Consider the following 2,266-nt stretch of genomic DNA (forward strand, 5'->3'; position numbering starts at 1 on the left):
TCACTGACACGTGGGTCCTGCCCAAAAGAATTCGACCCAAACTTTCTTGCAGCCAAAAACAAGGTTTATTGAAGATTCGCCATATTACCTAGACTCTTAAGGAATCTGAGAGTCTTATGAGCTATTGGCTAGATTATAAGAATCCCAGCCTCTTAATGGACACAAGATGGACCTTATATACAGAAAGACTATGGGAGGGATCTAGGAGTGGCCAAGTAGTCTATGAGGTAATAGAACTCCAGGGGTGACCAAGGGAGAATGGAGCCTAGATAGGATTAAGGGTGGGAAGTGGCCTGGGGCCCTAGGGAGGTCTAGGCTAGGTTAAGGGTAAAAGAGAATTGGGACATTGGGTGTAGCCTCAAAGACAGGTCAGTTGATGGGATTGTAGGCTCAGGTTAAAGCCAGAGATTTGGCCCCATGGGAAAGTCCAGGGTTTTTCCTTTTTGGGGTCTAGATCCCATTCTCATCATTAGCTGTACGACCTTGGGCAAGTAACTTCACCCTGATTGCCTCATCAAAAAGAAAAAAAAGAAAAGAAAAGAAATAAGTCCAACCAAGCAGAGGAACAGCTTGAAAGAGGTTTGTTTAGTTGAGATGTTATGCTGAGTGATCTGTTAGCCAATTACAGCATGGATCAAATCATTTTAGCAGAAGCTTCTGTTTAGCATAGAATCTATCTGTGCTCAACAAGGAATTTTTTTTTTTTAACTTTTAGGCAATTGGGGTTAAGTGACTTGCCCAGGATCACACAGGAGTAACTGTCAAGTGTCTGGTCTGAGGCCGGATTTGAACTCAGGTCCTCCTGACTTCAGGGCCAGTGCTCTATCCACTTTGCCACCTAGCTGCCCCAACAAGGAATTTTTATGGACATGATGGGGTTGGGATCTAGACTCCAGAAAGGAAAAACCCAGGACTTTCCCATTTGGCCAAATCTCTGGCATTTGCCTGAGGTTATGATCCCATCAACTGGCCTGTCTTTGTGCTTACACCCAACACCTTTAACCTAGCCTGGCCTTCCTTTGTTTTACCTATGTATGGCCCCAGGCCATTTCCCACCCTTAATCCTAGCTAGGCTCCATTCTGCCTTGACCAGGAGGTCCAGGTCCCAGGAGTTCTGTTCACCCCAGTTTACTGGCCATTCCTAGGTCCCTCCCACAGTCTTTGAGTATATAAGGTCCACCTTGTCTCCATTAAGATGCTCTGATTCTTATAATCTAGCCAATAGGTTACTAATTCCTTACTCCTTAAGAGTCTGCCCAGTATGACAGATGTTCTAATAAACCTTGTCTTTGGTTGAAAGAAGGCTTGGGTCAAATTCTTTTGGGCAGGATCCATGTGTTGTGATTTTGGGGTCCCAAGACCCCTGAACCCCTAAACCGCATGAGACAGAAATAGGACACCAAAGGACATGGGGTTTTCTCACTCATGTACTTATTTGGCAGGTTTCCATGAGTGTATGCTCATTCTTTTCCCTTCCCCTACCTCAGACACTAAAAGCATTGGTGGGAGAGTGTGATTCAGGTTTATGTATGTATTGTAATATATCTTATTATTCATACCCTTGCTTTAATGTATGAGTGCCTGTAATGTTTTTATTTCTTTTCCTTCATTTCTAAGTAAATCATTTTAAGGATCTAAATGTGACATCATTGTGAGTGGCTGGGTTGTATAAATGGAAACACATAAGTGGGGCTTAGAAACTAAAGTGGTGATTGTAATTCCTTTCAGGATTATTCCTAAAACTGAGAGAATTTGAATGTAATGATGAAGGGGTGGTCCTTTTCTAGGAACCTAGACCTGCCAGTGTGAGAATAGGTTGGACTGAATGAGCCAGCCCAGCAAATCCACATACTTGCGTAAGAAATGGGATACGCTACAATGTGGGTGGCCACCTGTTATATATGCACCTATTATCTCCCTGCTACAATGTAAGGTCCTTAAGAAACTGGAAGGGGAAGGAAAGAGAAGAGGAAGAGAATAAGCATTTAGGCAGTGCCTACTATGGGCCAAGCATAGTAGAGTCAAGTACTTTTTACAAATTTTATCTCATTTGATCCTCACAACAACTCTGGGAGGTAGGTGGTATTATTATCCCCCTTTTGCAGTTCAGGAAACTGAGGCAAACAGATTGACTTGCTCAGGGTCATACAGTTAGTATCTGAAGCTGGATTTAAACTCGTCTTTCCACTGTACTACCAGCTGCCTTATATATGAAAATTATTTCATTTTTCATATAGGAATTATTTCATTTTTTAATATGTATCAC

This window comes from Vombatus ursinus, unplaced genomic scaffold, assembly GCF_900497805.2.
Source record: "Vombatus ursinus unplaced genomic scaffold, bare-nosed wombat genome assembly UNPS02015150.1, whole genome shotgun sequence".
Taxonomy (NCBI): domain Eukaryota; kingdom Metazoa; phylum Chordata; class Mammalia; order Diprotodontia; family Vombatidae; genus Vombatus; species Vombatus ursinus.